Source organism: Phocoena phocoena, chromosome 12 (assembly GCF_963924675.1).
Source record: "Phocoena phocoena chromosome 12, mPhoPho1.1, whole genome shotgun sequence".
Taxonomy (NCBI): Eukaryota; Metazoa; Chordata; class Mammalia; order Artiodactyla; family Phocoenidae; genus Phocoena; species Phocoena phocoena.
Window position 1 is genome coordinate 74,499,629 of NC_089230.1, and position 27,447 is coordinate 74,527,075.

The following is a 27,447-nucleotide window of genomic DNA, read 5'->3' on the forward strand; positions in this document are numbered from 1 at the left end:
GCTTATGGAGGACCTACTGTGTTCCAGGCACTGTTCAAAGTGCTTCTCTTATGCTTATGATCCTTTGATTTAGATAGTTCTCGATAAATAGATGCTAGATAATAGATAAATAGCTAGATAGACAGGGAAGGAAAGAGAAAGAGGAAGAAAGGAAGGAAGAGAGAGAGGGAGGGAGAAAAAGAGAGAGAGAGGGAGGGAAGGAAAGAAGGGAAAAGAAGAAAGGAAGGAAGGAAAGAAGGAAGAAGGAAGGAAAGAGGAGAAAAATGTAGGGGAGGGGAGGGGAGGGAAGGAAAGGAAAGAAAACTAGATTTCAGGGTTGTTACGTAGCTTTCATGCAACTGGTGAGACATTGACTCAGAACTCAATCCCCAGTGTAATTTCAAAGTCCAGCTTTTTTTCTTCTTTGTTCATTCTGACACACTAAGTAGTAGGAGTAAGCAACCAACATTTCTAAACCAACAAAATTAATTAACTGTTTGGGCCAGAAAAAAAAAAGCCACTGGAGAAATTAGATAGTTCACTGCTCTCTTCACAGAATATCATTTGTCACAGAATCATAATGAACCAAAAAGTCATCCAGTTTCTAAAATCTTGGAATAACTTTATCTACCATGAAATCCAGAGAGGCTGTGGATAGAAAAGCATTTGTCAGTACAGACCTTGGCCATTAGAGCCAGAAGAGAAAGTTTGGGTCAGAACATTGGGACTGAGGATAAAAATTCCCAGTCACTTTAAAAATTTTTAGTAGATTATGTGCTATGTTTTCTAAAATGAGTTTCCAAATAGAGTTTCAGGAAGAGGTCTGAACAAAATATTCTTGTAACTGTTGCTTTTCCCTGCACGTTTTCTTTTTGAATACTTCTTTTTTTGGCCAGAAAGAATTTTTCTTGTGCCTGACAAAATAAGGAAAATGCAAACTAGACCAAAAATCATGTACTCTCAAAAATTACTGTATGAATGTATTTATTTTGGCTGATAAAAACATTTCCATTAAATCCAAAGTCTTCATTTCAGCTGCTTTCATTGGAACCTGTGTGTGATCAGGTAGGAAGGAGACTAGTGCATTTACACATTGAGGCAAAACACGAAGAGCCCACGGAGCTGACAGCCCTGTCGGTGGTGGTCACGGCCCAAAAGTGCTCGTGTGGCCTGAGGGGCCAGTGTCCAGTCAAATGGCATATCTTTCCTGTGTAGGATGAAGGCCTCCGGTTTTCCCTTGCTGGGATCATTTGAGATCCCTGCAATGATTATAGCATCCGGAGGGCAAACTTGTGTCCAGTCAAATGGCATATCTTTCCTGTGTAGGATGAAGGCCTCTGGTTTTCCCTTGCTGGGATCATTTGAGATCCCTGCAATGATTATAGCATCCGGAGGGCAAACCTGAGCAAGTCAGGCATCACATCAAAAAGGACAAATTGTCTCTTTCCCACTTGACTGTCACGATATTCATGTGACCTTACTCCTAGGGGTCTCTTTATCCGAACCATGTGGCTGGGAAAAAGAATCCTGAATTCTCTTTAGTACTAGTTCATCGGAAGCTAGATGAATTTTTCTGTGTGGTTTATTTTACCGCATCCAATATTCTGAGACGTTTTCTCTTCTCTTTTTCCCTCCTGGTTGTGGTTGTTTTGCAGGTTCTTATGTTTCTATAGGTTGTTTTAGAGCTCCCATTCTCTGCTGAACGTTGATCGAAGCATGAAGTGCAGACAAAATACATTATGCTTTTAGAGCCAGGTTTCCAAATTCTCAAATGTCAACGCTCATTTGTTTCCATGAGGTTTTCTGTAGTGAGTGACAGAATTTCTCATTTTATAATATAGTCTTTTGTCAGTCACTGCATGGGTTGCTCTCCTGTAGCGCTCAACAAGTACTTTCCGGCACTTTGTGTGTGTGGCTGCCTGGGCACAACATGCAGCCGCCAGGTGAAAACAGGAGCAGAGCGTTCAACTCACACGTGTTTCGAATTCTCCATTCAACTGAAGCTTGCAGATAAGGTACTTGGTATCTCATTGTCCAGAAGACACACCCGTCATTCTCTTGATACAGATGTGTGCTTAGTATTTGTGAATAACCACTAACATCGTAGGTGGCAACTCCAGCAATTCAGATGGAGGGGCACTTTCCTAGACAAATAGCATGCCAAGGCGGCTGTCTCCCCACTGCGAGAGGACTGGGATTTGTGCCATCTCCAAATGTAGCCCCACCTCTGTCCTCAAGACAATGACTCATCGTATGGGTTTGCGTTATTAAGCAAGACATTTGATTCAATAAATTCAATAAATATTTACTGAGCCCTATATTCAGCATTCTTGATAAACGTAATGCAGTGGGAATACCTGACCTCAGGGAGCTTCTAGTCCTGGAAATTGTAGCAGAGGCAAGGCACAGTTACAACCTAAGCATAGTTCCAGGAGGACAAACTTTCTTTAGGATTCAAGATGATGAGCATAACAGCACCTAGGAATGAGCATTGCATGCTGTGATCTCACTCTGAGCCAGATAGGATGCTAAACTATTTATCTCTTTCTGTGTGTTGTTTACTTCAATCCTAAAAAGCAGCCCCCAAACCAAAACAAACAAAACTTTACATATATTACTATTTTTATATTACAGTTGAGGAAAATGAAGCTCAGAGACATTGATCACATGAACACCCTGACCACTCACCGAAGCTGAAGCTTGGCTACGGTGTCTGCACCCTCTCCTTTTTTATTCTGGACATTTCCAGTCCCCAAACTGGCAATTATAGTGTTGGTATTTTGATGAAGAGCGCTATTTGGGGAAAGATATTGGCTAGCTTGATCTTTTATAAAGTATATGAGTTATACATATGAATTTAATGCAAAATGCAAAGATGGGAATCAGTGAACTGACATAGTCATATCATAATAGCAACCACTTAAAAGGGCACATTTTATTAAGCCAATATCTAGATACTTACCATTTAAATATTCTATGTAAATTAACCTTTCTAATCCTATAGCAGCCCTATTATCCCCATTTTACAGTTGAGGAAACCTTAGAAATTAAAAAAAAAAAAAACTTTCTGAAAGGAGGCAACAACCAAGTAAAATTGGAAGCATGTGTAATAATTAGCCAGATAAAACGATTAGAATAAGATGTGTGTGTCAGGAGAGCTTAGAAAATGCTGCAGTAATAAATATCTCAAAATTCTTAAGGGCTTAAAGCAAACAACACAGGTTTATTTCTCCTTTATACTTCATGTCCATCTCAGGATACTGCCCTGATTCAGGGACTGAAGCTGACATATATACTCCACTCCCTGGAATGTAGCTAGTTGCCATGGCAGAAGGAAGGGAGATGGAAAATCGCACATCTGGTCCTAAAAGCTTCTGCTTAGATATGACACACATTGCTTTTACTCACCTTTCATTGGTCAAAGCAAGTCACATGATCATGGTTAACTTCAAGGAAGTAGGGAATGCCATCCTACTATGGAACAGGAGGAGAATATTTAGAAATGGTGGTGAATAGTACTAATAACTGCCATGGGGAGAGACCAGAAGAATATTAATAAAGTTCTACGTGAATGGGAAACTATAAACATTTTGGTAATGGAAGCAGGGTTATGAAGGTCTTTGTAGCCACTTTTATAAGCTTGGACTTTATTCTGTCCTAGGAGAGCTTTGGGGGCTGTAAGAAGAAGAATGATTGTCAGCTTTTGTTTCACACAGGTCCTTATGGCTTTGGTGCAGTGGATAAATTTGAAGAAGTCAAGACTAGAAACAAGAAACTCAAGTAGAACAGAATTAAAATTATCAGAAACTAAACTATGTTGGAGATAGTAGATGCAGAGAAGACAAGATTAATAAAAGCTTAGGAGTCATAACTGAAGGAACTTGTTGATTAATTGAATACGGAAGACTAGAAAACTCTCAGGTTTAAGATTTGGTGAATGTTGATTTATTAAATGACAGGGAATATGAAAGGAACAGGATTGAGGGTAAAACGTTCTTTGCACATTAGCCTGTGGATCTCGCAAGATTGGAAATGTCTAACAGGTATTTGTAAATAGGAGTCTGAAACCTGGAGAAAAGGTCATGGATAGAGATTTAGTTTTGGAAATCACTAGGATACAGAAATAGTTAAAATCCTGAGAGTAGATACAGTCCAAATAGAAGCTCTGTCATGAAAAAAACAGTGAACCAAAGATGGGACTCAGAAACTCCAACATTTAGAAAAGAAACAAAGGAGGAGGAGTTCATGAAAGCGATAACGAAGGAATGAACAGGGGCCAAAATAGGGAGAAAGAGAGAATTCAACAAAGTCAGATGCATCAGTCGATCCTGAGAGATAAATTCTTAAAGTGTCCTTTGGAGTTGGGGATAATTGAGGCTGTTGATACACTTTAAAAAAAATATTGAAGTATAATTTATATACAAAAAATTTCACACAGTTAATGCACACCATTTGTTGGGTTTGGCATACACCTGCAAAGACATCACTACTATTATGATAATAGACATATCTGTCACCTCCAAAAGTTTCTCTGTGACGCTTTTAATTTTTTGGTGGTAAAAACACTTAGCATGAGATCTACTCTATTAACAAAATTTTAAGTGCACATTGTAGTACCACACTACAGGTGCTATGTTGTACAGCAGTTGGTATACTTTTCAGTTATGCAAGTTGCATAAGATCTATTGATACACTTTAATAGAACATATCCGTTGATTGATTTCGAAAGAGTAAATTTCAGTGGATTGAGGAGTGATTGGGTAGTGCCAGAAGGAAGACAGTGAACACAGACCACTCTGTCAAAAAATTTGACTGAAAAGAAAAGGAGTAATACATAGATCAAATCACAAAGTCAGGAGATCTCCTAAAGTTGAAGACTCTTGGGCAAATTTATGTTTATAAGCTACGGAGAAAGAGATGGCGATGTTGGGAGTATAGGAGATAGAGATGCAGAACAAACAAATGATATCCTTATTTCCTAAACACTCAACAATTCTAGTTTTGATAAATAAACACTTTACTGTGGAATTTGAAAGGGAGACTTTACTTTTTCAAGAAAAAAATCAATATATACAAAGCCATAAAATCCTTATGAAAGACAGAATGGTTCAGTGAAATGAGTTGGAGCTTCAGAGGCTGAAGGTTTTTCATCATGTCCAGATGATTGATTTACTGTATAATTTGGGTAAGTTATTTTAATTTCCATTGGCTAAGGAGCATGCAAATTTTAGTTAACTCAGGTTGAACTTATCTCTCTGTCTTGTTTTTCACATATGTAATATAAATGTAAGCCAACCCCTGAATAACTAGGAAAGGTAATTAGCTAGGATGTTTGCAATAAAAAATATTTTGCAAACAAAAAATACTGCACAAACGTTTCTTGAAAACATGTTATTTTACATATAATTTCAAACCACTTTATGGCATATCCTTTTTTTGCGCCTAAAAGCTTAGTTTTGAAAAAAGAATTGATAATGGTGGAATTTCAAAGAGTGGAAAAGCATGGGTGTTATTTATAAAGGAGTCAGGGGAACCATAATCAAGAATTCTCTTGAATTTATTTCAAACACCACAGGTTAGCAGATCCCAGCAGCCCCATGAAAACCCTGAAATAACACCTTTGTAGCCATCTGGTTCAGACTTGCTTTATGATATCTCCATCAGCAACTTGCCACTATGAAGCGGGGCAGCCCTCTTGTTCTTGCTTAGTTTGCAACCTGTATGCTTGTCATATAAGCTACACGCTGCAATGTAGAAGGAAATTATTTTTTGCTGTTCCTCCATACTTTAGTTCACTTTCTAATTTAATGCCTGTTGAGCATTTTTCATCCCCGCCTGGCTGCCAGCCTGGCAAGCTTCCTCTCAAAGCTGTGGGGATACAGCCCTTCCTCTGCTTGCAATTCTAGCCTTCATTTGAAACAAGAAATTTTAAAACTGTAGTTCTTATTCCTGTGAAATGTATTTTCAATTGACTGTTGGTGGTGACTTTGAGCACTGGGTTGAGACAAAGTTCCAACCCAATAGGGAAAAATATGGTGATGAAAAACTGATGTCTAGGAATTCCCTGGCAGTCCAGTGGTTAGGACTCCATGCTTTCACTGCCAAGGGCCCTGGTTCAATCCCTGGTCGGGGCATCTAAGATCCCACAAGCCGCGTGATGTGGCCAAAAAAAAAAAAAAAAAAATATTTCTACAGTGGGTGTTGAAAAGGAAGGGGCAGAATGACATCAGGTATTTACCATCCCCACTGTCGGCCCACACTTTGGGATGTAGCATCTATCACTGGGAGCTCTATTCCTAATTAGGAATTCTAGCCCTAATTATCAAGTGCTTTTCTGTCTTGTTGCATGTTCAGGGAACTTTATCCCCACATTGCCCTATTTCTGAGTCAGTCTTAGTAACCCTCAGTTACTGGGCTGGACCTTAAACTATGACAAGCCCCTGTCATATAAAAAGCCTTGTGCTAACTATTACATGAGAAAAAAGGATTAAAAAGCGAAGGTTCTTGTCCATATGCATGAATTGTTTCAGTTTGCTTTCTTCTTTGGTTTACTTGTTGTGGCTACTTTTCAATTCACTTCCTGTGGTGGGTTTTTATGTGGTTGACTACCTGTAATACCATTATTGTAAGTTGGTTCTGCAGAGGGAGAAAAGAATTCATAAGACCCACAATCTTTATCTTTACCAAATGGAAAACAATCCCTACATTCGAAACAGTATATTATGAAATAAAATACACTGGGACCTAATTAAACTTAAAAGCTTTTGCACACAAAGGAAACTGTCAACAAAACAAAAAGACAACTTACTGAATGGAAGAAAGTATTTTCAAATGATATGATCGATAAGGGATTAATATCCAACATATATAAACAGCTCATACGATTCGACATCAAAAAAACAAACAACCTGATTAGAAAATGGGCAGAAGAACTGAAAAGACATTTTTCCAAAGAGGAAGTGCAGATGGCCAACAGGCACATGAAAATATGCTCAGCATCACTAATCATCAGGGCATGTCTGCCAATTTTTCTTTTTCATTTTAAAGGTATGCTTTTTCCTAAATGATTAATAAGTAATCTCTGGGATAACATTTTGGTACTGCGTGAATATTACACTCCCCAACACATTTTACCCAGTGGTTTTAGCATATGGACACTCATTCTGGTCCAGTGCTCAGGTCTGCTCTACCACCACTACTAAGAGTCTGCGGTGACAGGAAGTCTCCTTGCTTACTAGGTCAAAAGTCTCAGACAAGCCAGTTATGCACGTTCCGTGCTTTCAATAAGAAAGAGTTTCTTGACAGGTTTCAACTACAAAGACTTCATCCTAAGAATAATCAGACTGCCTTTTAATTCCACTTTTAAATTTCCCTTATAAGATCTGCCCAACGCAGATAACAGCTAAGCAGATGGAATCAGGCCTCTCAGAATTCGGAATTAACGTTTTTCACCAAGAATTTTTTTTTTTTGTATGACAGATTTTTAAAGTATGCTTTGTAATAGTTGTTTTTGTCTTTGTCTTTGCTGTTGTTGTTTGAAGAAGTAACCCAAAGCAGTTGCCCATAGTATTTGGAATCTGATTATGGAGTTATAGGAAAAATATTGTTTATGACAGTATCTAGGAAAACAAAATACTACTTCCAGTTTTAAATGTTAGTTGAAAATCTTATTTGAATTTAAATTTGTCAACCCCACTCACAGTTCATAAAGAATTTCAATTCAATGTCTATCTTGAATACAATCTAATTGTTTCCTTAATTGACTCAGCCGTATTTTATGAGGCTAAATCTAGTGTTTTTGGAGATAAAAATATTCTTTTGTATGTGGAATCCCTTAAGGGCCTGGCTGTCTATCTGATGGTCACTGGGAATACAAAGGGAAATAAAACATTGTCCCTGTCGTCATTGAAATTCAGTTTAGTGGGCAAGTCCACGCATAAAGATATACTCATAGCAGATTGCAGGGACAGAAATAAAGAGAGAACACGAAGGAAGAGCAACTACTAGAAGAGTAAAAGGGGAAGTTTCATGGAGGGAGTGCCAGGTAACAAAGCCTAAAGCACGGGTAGGAGTTGGCCAGGTAAAGCTGGGAAGCTTATGGAGGAAAGGCTGAGAAAACATTCCGGGCAGACGGAAGCCATGTAGGAAGGACACAGACAGAAAAAAGAATTGTGTGAAGAAGATACTGGAAAGTAAACTGTAAGGCATGGAAGAGAAAGGGAGAAAACCAGAGAGATTGGTTGGAAACCAAGCAAGACACCTGAGACTTTATCTCATTTCTTAAGGATCCTGAACACAATTCTGTGAAGCCAGGGCCTTACTAATATCTGTGGAGGCTTTATTATGTGTCAGTCCCTCTCCAGTCAACAGAGTAGCTGTCAGATCCTGAGGGGTGGTATGGAAGTGAGTTTTTTTAAAGAGATCAAAATTACATACAGGGAGGCTGGTAAGTGTTCAGACAAACTCTCATCATTATGGACATTAAGGCTACCACATTTTAATCTACTTTTGGACTCTAACTCCTGACAGTTAAAACTAACCAAATTCCTTAGTTACTAAACCTCAATTTGTGCTTTTTGATCTCCTCTTATAGCAGTGTCTCTAATAAGTTATACCTTCACACTTGTGTGTAAGCAAGTTAAATGCAAAATATGGAAATAACCAAAAGAAAATCCAGCTGTGGGCTTGAAAAGGATACTTTGGGTAGATATTCACTCAGAGGAGGCAATGTGTACAAATGCAAATACAATTGTTATAATAGATGATGAAAGATATTATCATAGCAGTCACGCTAATGACGATGTCAGAAAGAGAATATGACTCGGGGGGTGTGTACAAGAAATTTCCTGGCACGTTTACTTTTAAGTGAACACCAATAAGGGCAGACACACAAGAAGGACTGAAAATCAATCGGGGTTGAGCTGAAGATATACTCTGGGTTGAATAGATGTTTTCTTTTTGTTTGTTTTGTTTTCCTAGCCCCATATGGTTGGGATAGTGAAGAAATTAAAAAAACCCTAAGTTATTCATGACTGAGAGGGCAAGAAGAACTATAATAAGTCTCTGTTTGTAAGCAACAGAAAACCCAACTCTATCTAGCTAAAAACCTAAAGGAAGTTTATTGACCAATGTAATTGAAAAATACAGAGACAGGGCAGCCTTCAGACATAATTCGACTTTGACACTCGTGACATTGTTGTGAACGATTTTCTCCCTCTGGGCATCAAGCCTATTTTTAGGCTGGTTCCCTTACTATAAGTGCTAGAACTTTCCGGGAGCAAATGCTTCAGCATATATTTCTGGGACAGGGGAAACAACTTCTTCAGCAGTCATGGACCGAAAGTCCTGAACTTCACTTCTATGAGGCTATTGTCAGCCATATACCTGCCCTTGAACCACTGGCTATGACCAGGGGATAGTCTGATGCTGATTGTCTTGGGCTGGGTTCTGTATCCATCACTGAACCAAAAACTTTGACAAGGAGATTCCATTACTTCAATTGACTCAGATCAATCAGAGCCCACTCCTGGTAGTCTTGGTCGGGTTGCTCAGCAAGGGGCGTCCATGCGGACTGGACTCCAGCTCACTATCTGCTTTCCAAGTTGTGCACTCTGGCATTGGGCTGTATTTTCTGGAAGCAGGACAGTCTTTTTATAAGTCTCATAGAAGCACAATCCTATGTACTAATAGGTCTGTGTCTACCCATCCATGGCAATTTGTATTTTTTCCATTGCACATGGAGATGGCTATGGATTAGCAATGGCCATGACCCTGGATTTGAGGGCTCAATCCCAACTATATATATATATATATATATATATATATATATATATATATATATATATATATATTATCTTGCCTATTTGCCCCTTCAGATCCAGGCTCCACCCTGCTATTTCTCTAAGAATCTGACCTGTGTCAACAGGTTCCCTGTCCTTTGAACCCAGTTGTCAAGCTCAATGATAAATTCACTCTGGACTGGCCGCATCCTTCCACTATAGGCCAAGCTCTTGCCAACAGCCTTCTCTACATGTGTCTCTCTGTCTCTGCCCTTTGTCTTTAGGTTCTGAGAACTGCTTATTCTCCTTGCCTCTTCAGCCCCAAGGTGGCATCAATCTCTCCTCCTGACCCTGTTGTTCCTAGCCTCCAGGTGTTTGTGGTCTCCTCACCTTGTCCTGACCTTTATAGACAGTAACTCTACTAATCTCTCTTCAGAGGCCCCTGTGTGATGTGCTTCCTCATGGGGGAGTATCTTGCTGAGTGATGGAATGAAGCCACAGTGCCTTCAGTGCCCCATGGTCACCTCTGTCACCTTCTGGTTCCCTGGAAAAACAAGCTCAGTTGTTCCAGGTACAAATCCAGGTACAAAGGGAAAATGATCTTTACTTAAAATGCCAAAGGTCTAGAAGTTTGAGAAAACTCGAGAAAGACATAGTTCTACATCAGGATATTTTACTCTAAACTTGGAGATATATGCATCTTTTCGTAATGATCTTTACTTAAAATGCCAAAGGTCTAGAAGTTTGAGAAAACTCGAGAAAGACATAGTTCTACATCAGGATATTTTACTCTAAACTTGGAGATATATGCATCTTTTAAATTACACGGACTAGAATGCTGAAATGTTCCAGATCACTTCTGGTGAGAGGCCACATTTTATAAGGCCAAAATAAGAAAAGAAGAAATGAAAGAGCTCAGAAATCTCAGGAGAGCTCATCCAACACTCTGCCTTTATCTTAGACCACACTTCTGTAGATGACAGCTCTGTTAACTGGGATTAGATACACCCAAATGGGGGAGTTTTTAGCTGAGAAAAACAGATGTCACAACTAAGAAAAGGAATGCAACGTGAGTTTGTCTTGAGGTCTGTTCTGTGACGCACAACTTCCTTGAGCCAAAATTTTAACGTGAGCAAACAGTTCAGTGCTGCTCTTAGCAGAGAACCATAAATTAAAGATAAGCAATGGTTCAGACTTTCCAAGACCTTGACTTAGAAGTAACTCTGGAATCCCAACCAAATTGTCATTTGCTTAAGCAATTTGGCATTTTTCTATTTTGAGGCATTAAACTATAATTACAAGTCATCCTTATTTCATTCCAAATAAATGTCCCTAGAGTAGGTATAACTAGGGAAGTCTCTTCCTTTGCTTTAAAAGAAAAAAGGAAACAAACACACAAACAAAGAACAGCAAATAAGACCAAAGAGAAAAAAATTGCAAAACAAAACTTGATGAAGCTGGAAGATTGTGTATATGGTATGCTTTATATTTTGATCAACATATAAAATTGATTTGCTAGTACATCAGAAGGACTCAAATCCTCAAAAGGTAATCTGGAGGTGCCTCTCATTGGAAGGAAGGAAATTAAAGTTCCTCTGACAAATCCAAACAAACAAGGGTGGTGATAATTTACCCTCCTCACAATCAAGTTTTTCCTTTAGTGTTTTCTTAGTTGGAAGTGTAAGTTGATATGAGGGGTGGGGAGAGGAAGAACAGAAATTTGTTAATAGTAAGTAAAAAAAAAAAAAACACAAAGAACTCTGCAAGTCGAAAGGAAAGGATATGTGGGCCTAGTGGAAAATGACTTATCTTCCTTTTCAACTGGCCATGAGCAAATCCCATTATAATACTCCAGGAACCCAAGAAAAAGGTTTCTGTGCTGAATTATGTGAGTCTACCTGAACTCAGAGTGATGGATTAGGACACTTCTCGAATGCTTTCAACTCAGTGCCGCTTCTTGAATAACTATCAGGGGCAACTGTGCTACTTTCTAATGGGGGATATGTAAAAGAATAAAATGTAATTTATGCTTTAAGAGAGCCCATAATCTAGGAAGGTATTCATATACTGCTTAGATAAACAAAGACTAGCTTCGTTTTCTATCACCTATCCAATGTTCCTGTAAGCTCAAGGTCTCCTCTCCCCACCCCACCTTACTAGTCTGGGTAGCAGGGGAAAAGATATGTACAGCCAACCAATGGTTTCTCTACCTCCTCCAGTTCAAATGGTCTGTTTTGATTTCAGATCTCTTTTTGAGGTTAAATATTCCCATGAATTCTAAGTTTAAATCCTTATCATGGTGGCCTTTCCCTTCTTCCTTCCCAAGGTGCTGTCTGTCCTTATGATTCCTCTTGGCATTGGGAGGACGTCATGTGGTCTCAGGTTGGTTTTTTGCTATTTTCTGTGGTGGGGTGGCTGGAACAACCCTTGGATCCACTCAGCTCAGGTCTGCTTTGTGGGGTCACGTTGCTGAGCGGCAGGTCGAAATCTGCTCCAAAAGTCAGCAGCGAGGGAACGCTTGATCTGCACATGACTGGACACATCTCCTTTCCGGTCTATGTTTGTGGTTTGTGGAATTCGTAGAGGCTAGCATGGTGCCTGACCAGAGTGGTATTGGGTACATATTTATACTTGAGTGTCATGAATCAGTTTTTCTGTAGTCTTTTCAATGAGAAGTCATATGTTTTTAAAAAGCCTATGTACTGCATGGGAATTCCCTGGCGGTCCAGAGGTTAGGACTCCGTGCTTTCACTGCCAAGGGCACAGGTTTGATCCTTGGTCGGGGAACTAAGATCCTGCAAAACGCCTGGAACAGCCAAAAAGAAAGAAAGAAAGAAAGGAAAAAGATCGTACCACCTTTCAAATAAAGTTCTCAATTAAAAAAAAAAAAGCCTACATACTGTATAGTAGGTGTTCAGTACATGCTGGGTTCTACTCTGCCTTCTACTCCTTATAGTAATTAACTTCTGAACAACTAACTGTTTTCCACTTTCTAAATGGAAAAAAAAAATCAGCAAAATTTTTTCTCACTTCAAACCAGCCAAGTCATAACATACGGGGTTCCTATCATACACGTGAAATGTACATTGTTTTAGTAGTCATATCAGTACCAGCAGAAAGGTGTTAAAAAATCCTCTGAGAGTTAACAAAATCCAGTAGGAATTTAAACTCTCAGTTTGTTAAAACTTAAGTTGCTTGATTATTTTCAGCATTCTACTTCATATGTGTTTGCATTTTAATTTCATATTTATTCTTTGAGCATCAATAGAGAACATTACAAAGAAATTTTACTCATGATCGTTTCAGACAAAACCCAGTTGTTCATTCCCAGTTTCCTTATTGTCTGTAACTATATAATTATGTAAAATATTTATAAATATGCATTTACACAAAGTTGCAGTAATAAGATATATACACTTTCAAGTCACTTTTTTCTCTTAATATTAAACATTATTTTCTATATTGCTAATTGTTATATGTATGATTTTAATAATGACATAATGTTTCATCAATTAGAAGTTCCCTCATGACATATTTAGGTCATTCTTTAGTTTTTCATGATTATATGTAATATTACAATGGCCACTTTTAGGAACATGATAGAGATTATTCCATCTCTTTTTTTTAAAATTTATTTTTTATTTATTTTATTTTCGGCTGCATTGGGTTTTTGTTGCAGCACACGGGCTTTCTCTAGTTGCAGCAAGCAGGGGCTACTCTTTGTTGTGGTGCATGGGCTTCTCATTGTGGTGGCTTCTCTTGTTGCCGAGCATGGGCTCTAGGCATGCCGGCTTCAGTAGTTGCAGCACGTGGGCTCACAGGCTCTAGAGTGCAGGCTCAGTAGCTGTGGCGCATGGGCTTAGTTGCTCTGTGGCACGTGGGATCTTCTCGGACCAGGGCTCGAAAACTTGTCCCCTGCATTGGCAGGCAGACTCTTAACCACTGCGCCACCAGGGAAGCCCAAGATTATTCCATCTCTTGACTATTTCTTAGCAGTTAGTTTCCCAAGAAGAGCTCCCTGAGTTACAGAGAACGAAACTGGATCATTTTGATCTGTATTCCTGGGCTGTGTGCAGGATCCTGCTCTCCCGTGATGGCCACTGCTAGCACTAGTTCACGTTTCATGGACTAGTCTTTTTTCTGGCATGACTGGCTCTTCTTTTATCAGGAGTCTTCCATTTCATTTTAAGTCAGATTTGAAATCTGTTTCTTCTGCAGTTAGTAGAATACTCTCTTTTTTTTCTCTTTTTACTTTAAGCATCTCATTTTCAAATATAGCAAAGAGCAGAGGTCCCCAACCTTTTTGGAAGCAGGGACCAGATTTGTGGAAGACAATTTTTCCACGGGGACTGGGGGTCCGGGGGATGGTTCAGGCCGTAATGCAAGCGATGGGCAGCGGCAGATGAAGCTTTGCTCCTTAGCCGCTCACCTGCTGTGCGGCCCAGTTCCTAACAGGCTGGGGACCATTACCGGTCCTCGGCCCCGGGGGTTGGGGACCCGTGGCAAAGAGGATTAAAGTACCTTTCACAGAAAACAAAGGGATTTTATTTATTTTCACACACACACACACACTGTATTTTAGTTTTACAAGAGATAAATCAACTGACACCAAGCATTGTAAATGGATGGCCACAACAAAAGCAACAATGATTTCAATTACCAAACACGAAACACACTCATACTATGTCATAATATTGACATTCAGTCCAGTAATCCTACACTGTAACAGCTCCTTTACTTTGCAATGGAAATGGATTTGTATATCTTTTGCCTCTGAGTCCTTGTGGGATTTTTTTCTTTTTTATTCAAACAGAAAGTCACAAAAATTATAATCATCCTCATCAGTTCACTCAGTCCCGTAAACAAAGGGATTTTTGTTTGTTCGTTTTAACATGCAATACATCTGGAAGTAAAGCTTATTGAGCAATGACTCTAAGTGCCTTATATGTATTAGCTTGTTGAACCTTCAAAACTGTACATTATTTCCACCCAGTGGATCAGATCATGGAGACAGAAAAGTTAAATAATTTGTCCTCTGTCACATAGCTAGTAAGTAACCCAGCAGAGATCCCAACTCAGAAAGTCTGATTTCAAAGTGGACTCACTAAATCACTGTGCTATTCTAGAAATGGCAGCAAAAACTAATGTCTACTTAGTAGCAGTTCCATGGAAGACTTGTCATTTTTTTTAAGGAATTTATGTTTAGATTGGAAACTGACCAGGAAAAAGTCTTCTTTTAATAAAGCTTTCTTCTCGTCACTCTCTTCCTCTCCTAAAACATATAAAAGGGACAGAATGGGGAGGGGTAGAATATAAGTGACCAAAAGGACATTAATCTTTCTTAACTCCATAAACTTTTCACGCAATGAAGATTACCAAATAAAATATGAAAACAATTTTTCTGTCAACAATTTGTGAGCCAAACTCTAATCATATTCTTCAGTGGAGCCTTAAATCAACATGGGATGTGTACAACAATAATTTCTTATGCTGCATCCTTTCCTGAGGTCCACAAAGAAGTTTACAAATACTAGACCTAAGAAGGTTGCCAATTATTTATTTTTTGAAATGAAAGTTTATTTTGTCTATTAATTACATGTTCTTTTTGAGCTTGTTACTTAGAATATTGTTGACCTAGGAAAGGTAAGCACTTTTGTGGATGAATATCTAATTCTGTTTTTTACTATTAGGTCTGACCCATTTCCCTTTGTGTTTTTAAGTATTAAGAATTCCCATACTTCAAAGGTAGGAACAAAAAACAAAGAAAATAAGACATAAAAAATAGCTTAAGGAGGAAAGTCACTCATAATAAAAATTATACTTTGCATCTTTAACTTTTAAGATGTATTTTCTTATTTATGTTTTTTTATTGAAGTATAAGTTGAGAAATTATTATTTATCAGCTCAATACTAGGAGGTATCTGTAGACAGATGTTAGTCTCACTTATTTTACAGATGAATAGAGGCCGAACCCAAAGAATACATCCTTTCCCTGCTCTTTCCTTAGCTCAGTCCAGTTAGAAAGACAAACTGATGTCTAAGCTACACTTCTTGAATAGACCCCAACACACCTGATGATGGACAACATGAGACATATAAAAACACGTTTTAGGAAAATTTTAGGTCTAACACAGATATTCTGTGATATAGTTGCTGTCTTGGGCTGCCCGAAGCTGCAATTTGGCAGCTGTAGCCAATTTGCTGAAGACTCATATCTCTGCCATCTCTCGTTTTCTCATCCAGGTGGTAAAACGACAGCCTACTCTTATGAATCTACTCATTTAGTTGGCTAGTATCTAATTAGATAAGAAGCAAACTGTTCTTTCTCTCACATCAGAGTCTAACAGACCAGCTTATGGCTTCTTCCACCAGGTGAGCTCTCGGTGGCGCTTGGCTGGGCTTCCTCCACTGAGTCAGCACAGGTTTGCTGCAGCTGACTATAACTAGGGCCTCTAGGGAGCAGGGTGGTTTGAGAAGATGGCCTCAGGATCTGCAGAGGAGAAAACTTCTGGGGTTCTAGCTGCTGGTGGAGTTATTGGCAAGCTATGACTAATCAGACATGAAATTTTCTTGTTTTGTTTTTGTTTAAAATTTTTGTTTCCTTTCTAGTCCAGTTTAGCTTAATTTTTGTAGACCCAATCTCAATACCCCTCACAAAGTTTCTATCACAATATTCTGGAAAAGTTATACTTTGTGCTTAACTTTATTTGTGCTTAAATTGGGACAGTAAACCATTTAACCAAGTATCATTTTTACCCTGACTCTTATACAGGTATCCCCTGCTTTTTGACAGTTAGCTTTATGCCACTTTGCTTTTACAAAAGACCTACTTTAGCACCTGTTTTTGTTACTGAATCAAACTTAGGTCCACTAGCCCCCACGCAGTAAAGGTAATCCACTGATACCAGGTTGTGGTAAAGGAAAGTACAGTGTTTATTGCAAGGCCAAGCAAGGAGTACAAGTGGCTAATGCTCTCGAGACCTGAACTCCCCAGTGGCTTTCAGGGAAAGGTTTCTAAAGACAGGGTGAGGGAAAGGGTCGTGGGGTGCCTGACCAGCTCCTGGACATTCTTCTGATTGGTTGGTGTTGTTTGATTGATTGGTTGTTCTGATTGATTGGTTGGTGTTTCTAACAGGTATGGGGTCTATGTGATGGTGTTCAGTATGCAGTTAACTTCTTCCACCTGGTGGGAGTTTCAGTACCTGCAAAAATAACTCAAGGATATGGCTCAGAATATTACCTATAGCCCTTGAAAGGAAGCCCTTTGTTTTATGCCTAAACTATTATTATTTTGTCTTGCTTGACTGCTTTCCTTTGTTTCTGCATTTTCTCACTTCTCTGATTAAATTTGCTCTTTAGGACTTGGGGAAGGCCTAGGAGGCTAAAGTTTTTCTACAAACAAGAGGCGAGGGGAGGTGTCTGTCCCCAAAACGTGGGGTCCTGCTCCGTTACAATCCCCTTTTCTTTGATACTCCTCAATCTTGATAGGGAGCAGGTGTGGGACAAGAAAGGAAATGAAGTTTTGCATAGAGAGGTTAATCATAAGCTCAGCAGAGGAACTCGGTTTTAGGGGGGACTTGGTTTCATTTTCACTAACTGAAAGAAATCTGAAGAGGATTTTCGCTATCGCGAAAAAAGGTGAAAAGGGAAAATAACCCTAGCAGCAAGAGTGGCACTGCCAAGCTCCTTGCCTGGGAACTACACTTAGCATCTCAGCATCAGACCGTCATAACTTTGAACTGTGTCTGTGAGCAGCTGTGCTTTTTCTTGATTTCTTTTGTGCATCCACAAGCAAGATGTGTTCGTAGATGATTGCTTCTTCCCTTGATGCCATTTCGCTTAGGAAAGGTTTCATAGACACGCTCAGCTTTCGGATACAGGAAAACTTGCATTTCTTAGAACTTGGCTCCTTGATTAACATAATGACCTGAGACTTTGGTCTAGATAGCTGCGTTGGGGGTGATGGTGAGTTAGGTACTCTAGATGAAGAGTTTTGAAAGAGGAAAGGCAGCTTGCTTTCCACAATGACACTTGTATACTTGATATAGATGTTGACAAGAATAAATGTCTAGTTAAGTTTATTCTAGCTCTTTAATTTTTAAAAAATATATATAGCTGAATGAATACTTATGTTTTCTGGCACTAATTTCTTTGTGTTTGTACATTTCTTTCTTGTCTAATGGATTTAAAGAGCAGGACATTTTCATTCTGTCCTAAGTATTTTCACACGAAACGCATTTTATAGCTGTATCTCATTGTCCAACACATGTCCTCATTCATCTTGAGCCACTGATGGATTTCTGCTTCCTCCTACCTATGGATTCTGTTCTGTGTGCCTAAAATGATCAAAAGTTGATCATTCAGAGGCATTTTATTTGCGTGTGATTTGATTAGATGTAAACATGACTAATTGTTTAAATAGAGCTAAAATTTTTTGTTGTTTTATTCCTATAGAGGCTACATTTTAATTTTGAAAACATTCAGTACTATCCTATCTTCTATTTAGAGAGAATAATGCTTTTCAGACATGGCTCTGATGATGATAAAAGAGGGAAAACGTCCTTATTAGATAGAGGTTCATACTGAAGTATTCACAAGAGAAAAAGAAAATAGTTGATATCTGGGATTTGCATTTAAATATTCAAGTGGAAAAAAAAAGTTAAGGGGGAAATGAGACACAATTGGCAAAACATTAACAATTGTTGAAGGCAGGTGATGAGCACATGGGTTTATTTTATTCGTTTATGCACTTTTATGTTTGAAATTTTCCAGAATAAAAGAGGCTCGTTTACCACTTTGAGGCCCATTCCACCTCTGCCTCTTGCTTCAGTGAATCACATATTTTCACTGTTCATTGAAGAGAACTTGTCATATTCTCTGTCTCAAACAGATAAAACTTTATTTCACAAATAGGTCCCTGGTTTGGGAGACAGTAGAAAAACACACCTTGAGGTCAGACAGATTCTATGTATTTTGAATGCTTGTTCCACCACTCCTGACTGCAAATCCTTAGACAATTTACTTAACCTTTCTCATCCCCATTTTTGTTTTTTATTGAAGTATAGTTGATTTACAGTGTTGTGTTAGTTTCTGGTGTACAGCAAAGTAATTCAGTTATATTTATATTCAGTTCTATATTTCAGATTCTTTTCCTTTATAGGTTATTATAAAATATTGAGTATAGTTCCCCGTACTATACAGTAGGTCCTTGTTTGTTATTTATTTTCTATATAGTAGTATGTATCTTGTAATCCCAAACTTTCATCCCAAATTTTTCATCTGTCAAGTGGGGATAATATTCTTGTCACCTGGCTGTGGAAATTTAATAAGATGAGAACCTAGCATTAAGGGCTATGGATTCTTAATATTTAATAAATGATAATTTAAAAGATTGTGAATAAACGTTAGTAATAGCAGTACTAGGAATTGTTGTGGCTGTCAATATCACCTTGGAGTTGTGTGAATCTAGTATCTACTGTGAAGGACCTTTTTTTTTTTTCAAGGTAATTCATAATAGCAATGCATAGAATAGAATAGCAATCTAGTCTATGTGTGTCATATGTTTGATTCTCCTTCACAGACGTTTTGCTCAGCAGTAGAGCGGATTGCCTTAGAGCTCTACCGAGCTTTGGGAGGAGAAATATGCTTCCGTCTGTGAACGCCTGTTCAAGGGCTATCTCCTCTCCACAGCCTCTTTGGATCCCTCCAGGAAGCATTAGAACTTCGCTTTGGTGTTCTCTCAGTGCTTAGCGTACATATGAAAGCACTTGCCCCAGATTACTGTCGGTGTTTAATTCGGGGGTTTGACTCCCAGAGTCCAGCACCTTGTCTGTAAACCATGGTTTTGATTCTCTTCCGCCTTTACTTCCAGCTCTATCCCTGGCTCATAATAGCTGCTTAAAATATATGTGAGAGGCCACTCTCGCCTTCTGAGATGGCCCATTTCTCTCTCGACAAATCCACTTCTTACCTGTCACTTTATCTCTCACGAAATACTTTCTGCGCTGAGACATCAAGAACCTGAGCTTCAAGTCCTGAAGCCAGGTGTTAACCTGAGATCAGGTCTTTTAGCCTGATTTCAGTTAAAAGACCACCACTTCCCTGGTGGCACAGTGGTTAGGAATCCGCCTGCCAATGCAGGGGACACGGGTTCGAGCCCTGGTCCTGGAAGATCCCACATGCCACGGAGCAACTAGGCCTGTGCGCCACAACTACTGAGCCTGCACTCTAGAGCATGCGAGCCACAAGTACTGAGCCCGTGTGCCACAACTACTGAAGCCCACGCGCCACAACTACTGCAGCCCGTGCACTACAACTACTGAAGCCCACGCACCTAGAGCCCGTGCTCCACAAGAGAAGCCACTGAAATGAGAAGCCCGTGCACTGCAATGAAGGGTAGCCCCCTTTCACCGCAACTAGAGAAAGCCTGTGTGCAGCAGCAAAGACCCAACAGAGACAAAAATAAAAACAAATTTTATATATATATATATATATATGTATATATATATGAGGGTTTCCTGCCTGAAGGAATGAATAAATGAATGAACCACCCTGCTTATTTTTGAAGAGTTTCTTTTATTTTTCTGGACAGCTCTGTTAGATCGCCTAAATAGAGATCAAAGTCCACAACTCCTTTTTATGTCCCATTTATATCACTCAAGGTTCATGTTTTATGACAGTCTATGGATAATTCTTCTTACATTTCTGGGAAAAAACCCAGCATAGGAAGGGAGCAGGGTGGAACAGGGGTGAGAGAGAGAGAGAGAAGGTTGGACTTCCACTAAAATTTTTCTGAGCCATGATTATATTTTTATCAATGGGGAATGGCACACTCGAACAACTGAAAAGCACAGTATTCATCCAATTTTCTATTACCTGTGCTAAAAGACAACGTTTAGGGGCAGAATATATGTGTCTAGCAGGTTAAAATGTTATTACCGTGAGTTGGCACCTATTTACCTATTTATATTGGTAGGATAAGTCTTGTGAAAAATTACAGGCAGTCAGATACTAAGAAAAGGAACTTTAATCAAAATAAGTCAGTCAAAGCTTCCTGCCTCTGTCCTTCCTGATAGTTTGGTCCATTTTTCTAGCTGTGGTTTGTTTTGTTTTTAAACACTCAGCTTCCTGTTATTATGAGTAGCTACCTTTCTGGCCAGACTTTTAATAAATTACAGGGCTAGACACATCAAGGTAGCTTCACAACGTTCGTTAAATGGAATTGAAAACACCAGCAGCCCGAGGTAAGTGGGTGGTTTATTGGATAGTTACCTAATAACACCAGCCAAGCAACTGTACTCTAGTTACCTAGAGGTTTCTTTGTCAAACCTTTGTGATGTTATACACCTCATGAATGATTCCGTACTTACTGAAGGAGTATACTTGCATTTACAATATGACAGAGGTTCTAAGAAGGAAATCAGAGGTGGTTGCATCCTTATTGAAAAATCATGGGTAGATGTTAATACAATTGGGGACAATAAAAATTGCTCTGCTGCTCATTAGAAGTGAATGAGCCACACCTCTTGCCTGTTTGAAAAGGGTGTTTCTTCCTGTAGTTTCTTTATTTGCCCACTGGAAGTTTGGTTGTATTTTACTACAAGAAACTGGTTTTTAACAATACTGAACAACAATGATTCAGATAGAAATGAAGTCACTTTCAATTTCTCCAAATCATATAAAATGACCCTGTGGGAAATACGCCCAAGCATTTCCTCCTGAGAGGAGTACTTCTTGAAGAGGAGAAAATGTGAATTTGTAAAGGACCTTCACCTCCTCACTCATTCCTTCAACACATTTTTTTAAGCACCTACTATGTGCCAAGAACTATGGGGTCCCATAGGAACACAGAAGAAAGCACAAGAGATGTGACTCCGCTCACATGAGGATGAGAATAACATTACAAATGTGGTGGGTGGAGAAGGATAAGTCCAGAGAACCATGAGAAGAGGGGGTGGTATTAGGAAAGGCTTCCTGGAAGTAGTTACAGTTGAGCTAAAGGATTAGTTAATAGACAGTGGATTGAAGGGATTGAGGGAAGTGTGAGTCTAATGAAGGGAATGACCCATACAGAGCCACCGAGAAGGTAGCAGTGCTTTTGAATTACTTAAAATATAATTTAGGGAATTCCCTGGCAGTCCAGTGGTTAGGACTCTGTGCTTCCACTGCCATGGGCGTGGGTTCAATCCCTGGTCAGGGAATTAAGATTCCACAAGCCCTGCGGTTTGGCCCCTGCCCCCCAAAAATATATATGTATATACATATATATAAACTTTAGAAGGTGCTGGAGTACTGGAGGGGAGGGAGGATGGCGGGAAATGAAATGGAGAGGTTCTCAGAGCCTACACTATTTAAGGCCTTCCTGGTACACACTGAAGAGAGTATAATGTGGGAAACTCTTTCCTAGAGATAGGAAGTTTGTACAAAGTTGTCCAGTGTAAATACCTAGCTGATGGGCAGGTATATATTGATGCACATAAAATGCAATGACAGCATTCATCTCACTGTCCCTCTGGGAATTCTGGAGCTCTAAGGAAGTCCCTATGCCTGTGCATGGCAAGAATCTGGGCTGGCTATTTGGGAGTTTCACTGTACACATTTGGCAAACGTGGCCTACTTCCAGCACGTTCACGCCAGTTCATTCAGCCACCAGCTACTGAATTTTGTCTACGTGTCAAATTCAGAATGAAAGAGGTCCAGTGTGGACAGTAGGAATGAAAGTGAGGGGAAGAGGGAAAGAAACTGACCCTGGTCATCTATAACCTACCAGTCATCTCACATACATTATTTAGTATATCCAGAAATTCCTTGCAGTGGGTGTTACCAGGTGCATTTTAAAGATGAGAAAACTGACATTCATCAAGGTTAAATTAAAAGACTTGTCCATGTAAATGGTGTAGCCAGGATACTGACCTAGTTCTAACTGACTCCAAATACATTTTCCTCTTCATTATTATACTGTGGTCCCTGCCCTGAGTTTTCTCCCTCCCTGGACAGAACTTCCAGGCCAACACTTTTACTTCGTCAGAGTCTGGGGCAAATGGAGAAGAAGAGAAGTCACAGGGGTCTTGCTTGGGAGCACACACACCAAACCAAACCAAAAGACAGCATAGGAAGGGAGCAGGGCGGAACAGGGGTGAGAGAGAGGGAAGGATGGCTTCTGTTCTACCAAAGTGTTTCTGAGCCAGATAATGCTTTCTAAATTAAATACACTATTTAGGTAAGACTAACCGTGCAGATAAATAGTGCATAGGTTTGTTCCCCGGTGCGCACACCGCATTATGTTCCTCTCTGCACACCCCAGACCCCTCAGGGAAGGGTCCTGTCTCCAAGAAGAGGGGATGAGAAGAAAGCATGAGGCTCCATCAAAACTTAGTGCAAGAAAGAGGCAAACCCACAATATCAACTCCTCAATCGACAAGTGTTGATAAGTAAAGATTTGAAGAAGGTGGAGTAGGGGAGGGCAGACAATATTGCTTGGAGAGCCCGTAGGCTTGCATGATATCTGCAATTCACAGGACTCTTCCTCTGCTCCACTGATGGAGTGAAATAGCCAAGGTGACACATGTGGTTTATCTGCTTTTCACAAAAAGACTGCACGATAGCTGGGGAGGCCTACACAGCTTGGTAAACATACATTACAGGGCCTTGCTCTGTTGACTCCCCTTTATTCCCTGGTGGGGCTGCAAGAGGCTCCTTGCCACGAACTAGGGAAGTCACATCTCTTGGTTCCACCCAGGAATTTTCTCTCTTTAGCCAATGAACTTGGAGAGATTTTTGTTTTCAGTGTTGCATTTGAATGTTGGTTGTCATTTTCATTCCTTGATTCTGAATCATCTGTGCAAATCTTCCACCCTCTTTGAAGAAAAATGCGTGGGGCTCCTTTCCTCTAGAATGTGTGATGTCAGAGAGAACTAAATTTAACCAGGCACAATTACCCATTTTGGCCACAGCTATTGGCCAAACACTCAGGAATCAGAGGGCCGAAATTATCGCAGGATGCCAATATTGTCTCCGACGAGGAAAGCTTTACTTTGCATTTAAAAATTTCCCTGAAACCAGAGAAGGACTGTTTATTCACCCAGGTAAGAAAGTCCATCTGCTATGTTATATGTCCCAAACCAGTGAGTTTTCAAATGGAATTTAGAGAACAGTAGGCATTTCTAGGGGGAAACTGTGCAAGAAAAACTGTACTTGAAAAACTGTCCCTTCAGGCCCCAGAAGGGTTGTTTTATGGCAATAAAACATAGATTAAAAGATTTTCAAAGCCGTTTGAAAACCACCAGAGCTGAGACTATCAGTTATTCTGCCTCTTTCTTATGTAATTCTTCTAGTTATCTCTTGTTCAGTGTTCACTTTCATAGCCTAGATGAGTTTGTGGTGCTATTTAAGGCAGATTGATTATCACCCAAGAAATCTATGGAATATCAGCAGCAGACAGGTGAAAACGCTGTACTGAATCTGATTCCTTGGCTTATTGTCCAAATTCAGTGATTATAAATGCAAAAAGAAGCCTGTAATCTACCTGAAGAAAAAAGAAAGGCTGTTGGTAATTTTCATCTTCAAAGACGAAGGTGATTTAACACATAATAAGTTCATCTATTCCTTGGGCTTCCCTGGTGGCACAGTGAATAAGAATCCACCTGCCAGTGCAGGGGACACAGGTTTGAGCGCTGGTCCGGGAAGATCCCACATGCCACAGAGCAAGTAAGCCTGTGCACCACAACTACTGAGCCTGTGCTCTAGAGCCTGAGAGCCACAACTACTGAGCCCGCGTGCCACAACTACTGAAGTCCATGCGCCTAAAGACTGTGCTCCACAGGACAAGCTGCCACAAAGAGAAGCCCGTGCACCGCAACGAAGAGTAGCCCCTGCTCAATGCAACTAGAGAAAGCCCACACAGCATCGAAGAGCCCACGCAGCCAAAAATAAATAAATTAAAAATAGTGTATATGTGTCACTTGCAATCTCCCTAAAAAAAAAAAATAATAATAATTTCACCTATTCCAAAAAACTTTTATCCACAACTATGTTCCTGGATTGTTATTTGCAATACAAAATCATTGAAAACTATCTAAATGTTTACCAATAATGGAATATTTCAATAAATTATGGTATATTTACATGTTGGAATATTAAGTAGCAGTTTAAAATGGTGTTTTCAGAACTTGTAATAACAAGAGGGAAATATATTATGAGGGTTTGTGAACAAAAGTAGATGAAAACATACATGCAAAATAAGATCTCACCCGTGTATATAAATCTATATGTTAGAAAAATACTGAGCATAAATTTTAAAATTTTGGTTGTAGTTTTTCCATTCATGCAACTCTTTAGTATTTTCTATAATGCAGCTATAGTATAAAAAAGGGTTTATATTAAAAACAGGATACCTTTTAGAAAATATTGAAATATAAAATTTCTAAGCCCTCTGCTCTTTCTTCTGTTTCACCAGCCATTCACCAAGTTTTAAAGTAAAACTGCTTTTATTAAAAGACAGAAATTCCATTAAATACACCAATTTTCCATCAGGCACCGTTTTCTCTAATGATGACTTCAATTTTATGCATAAATACCCTTAGCAGTTCTATTTACAGGATCCTGCATTTGTTAACATTTCTGAAACATTCCTCTCTAGGCTTTTGGCAAGCCTAGAGGTTTTCTTTGGTTTACAATCAAGACATAAAGATTAATCCTTTAGCCAGCATAACCAACTTTGTCTTTAGTTAGTCCGTTGTGGGGCTCAGATGAGTCTTCCTAAGGCAGCAAATTTCTCCCTGTGCTGAGTGGATTTTGATATTTCCCGGGCTGTGCTGTGAGTGGTTGGCTCCCACCCACTCTGGGTCAGAAGGAACAGACCCCCAATCAAATCTACATCAGCTCTCCCTGGGAAGTGATTTTATGGCTTCCAAAGGTCACATGAATTAAGAGGCTGCCTGAGGCTTTTATGTGGCAAATGGTTGATACAATTTAAAAGGTCATATTTTTTCTAACTGGTTGCCTCATATAAAATGTACTTTTATGAGTTGTATTATACAGGCCTGTGACCCAGCTGCATTAGAGGGTCTGAGCAAATTTAATCATGAGCATCTCAACTGCCTTTTCTGAAAAATGGGGTATTATGATGCTGAATGGATAACCAATGTATCATTGTCAAGGACCTCGGAAACAAAGTTTTATGTGAAAGCTTTCTAATGGCTACCCTATAACATATATTTAACCTAACTCATCTTCTGAAATACTTCTACAATACTATATAGATAGGGTCTATTTTACAAGAGACATTGCTTTGCCTCAGAAATCTTTCATCTCGCTTCAGTGCCCAGGAAGGACCACAGTACTTGTGTATTTTAATTTGGTATCTTAATCTAATTTTTATTTCTCAATTAAGACACTGAAGATGTTTGTGCACTTAGAAAAAACGGTGTGTTGGTTTAGTCTCTGAATGAAATGCAAACAGAAAAAAACCCACTTAAAAGGTACTGAACTTTCCTACTCTAATTGGGGACATTTAGAATACATACTGTACCAGAGTTAATATGTGGTATCTAAGGTTTTTATCATTCAACATGCAATATTCTTGTACAACATTAGCTTGGCAAATAATCGGGGCAGCTGGTTAATCGTTAGCCTTTGACTCTGGACCTGGACTCAAAAACAAGAATATTTATGAGAGGAGGGAAGGTTGAGGGAGAAAAAAAAAAGTTTTGCCAAAATACCATGTTGAACCATTTTTCTACAACATCTCAGTACTTAGTAAATAAATCTTGACTCTCAATTTCACTATTCTTCAAAATCACTTTCAAGGTGAAGACCTGCCCCTAGAAAACATTTTCTTACGTTTGCCCAGGCAGTAGATCAGCTTGAACTGCAATATTGGAGCAAGATTAGTCAACTTTTCAGAAAAAGGATTTCTTAAAATATTTCTTAATTTTTCTTCTTAAAAAATACCCTCATAATACAATGCTAAAGGGGGAAAATTTTACACATGCATATATAAAAATATGTAATAAAATATGTATATGTATGTGAACTCGACTTAATAAAATATGTATATATATACATAGAAAGTGACTGGAATGGAATATTCAAAAATGTTAGTGGTGCGTGTCCCCAGGTCATAAAGTTATTGATAGTTTCAATTTTCTTTTTAGACCTTTCCATAGATTTATAAAGCTTGAAGTATAATTCACACACCATAATATTCATAATTTAAAATGTAAAATTTTGTGTTTTTTAGTATATTCACAAGGTTGTACAGCCATCACCTCTATTTAATTCCAAAACATTTTCATCACACCTCAAAAAGAGTCTAGGGCTTCCCTGGTGGCGCAATGGTTGGGAGTCCGCCTGCCGATGCAGGGGACACGGGTTCGTGCCCCGGTCTGGGAGGATCCCACATGCCGCAGAGTGGCTGGGCCCGCGAGCCATGGCCGCTGAGCCTGCGCGTCTGGAGTCTGTGCTCCGCAATGGGAGAGGCCACAGCGGTGAGAGGCCCGCGTACCGCTATACCCATTAGCAGTCATGTTCTATTCCTCTCTGCTCTTAGCTCCTGGCAACCACTAAGCAATTTTCCATCTCTATAGAGCTTCCCATCCTGGATATTTCATATAAATGGAATTATACAATATATGGTATTTTGTGTCTCTTTATAGCCATCCTATTGAGTGTGATGTTGTGTATATTGTGG